Below are 711 nucleotides of genomic sequence, written 5' to 3' on the forward strand. Positions count from 1 at the left end.
CTTTTATAGCCTTTGGTGATCGAAATTATGTTAAGGAATTCTTTATTTCCTTCTTCCCATGTTTCAAGATGGAAACCGTTCAATCTTATGTCTTTGAAACTCAATAGGCTCCTTTTAGAGCTTGGGGAATACAAGGCATTTTTGATCTCTAGATGAGTGCCCTTAGGCATCAATACATAAGCCTGGCTGTGACCTTCAATCAGGCCGGCTACACCTGCAATGGTGTGTACGTTTGCACTTTGCATTGTGAGATTTAAGAAATATCTTTTATCTCTAAGAATTGTATGACTTGTGCCACTATCCACCACGAGTATGCTCATTTCGTCATTCATTTCTATAAATAAGATTTCATTTCTCAGAGACTTTAAAACTTTCATTTATTAAAGTTGCAAAACACCGAAATTAAAAACACCAAATCAATCATAAAACAATCATAAAGCAGTAAAAACAAGTCGTATCGAAAAATTTAATCTTTGAGACAATCAGAAGTCTCAAAGTCCATCAGGTCGTCATTTGCAACATCAGATTCTTTATCAGCCTCATAACCGGAATCATGGACCATATGAGACTCCGGGTTTTTGTCCTTAAGACTCTCTTGGTAGAGCTCACATAAGTGCGTAGGAGTTCTACAGTTCTTGGCCCAATGGTTGCTCATCCCACATCTGTGACAAACGGATTTGGTTGAGTAAGACGGTTTGGATATACCGCCTC

The sequence above is a fragment of the Brassica oleracea genome, chromosome C2 (genome assembly GCF_000695525.1).
Source record: "Brassica oleracea var. oleracea cultivar TO1000 chromosome C2, BOL, whole genome shotgun sequence".
NCBI classification, from domain to species: Eukaryota; Viridiplantae; Streptophyta; class Magnoliopsida; order Brassicales; family Brassicaceae; genus Brassica; species Brassica oleracea.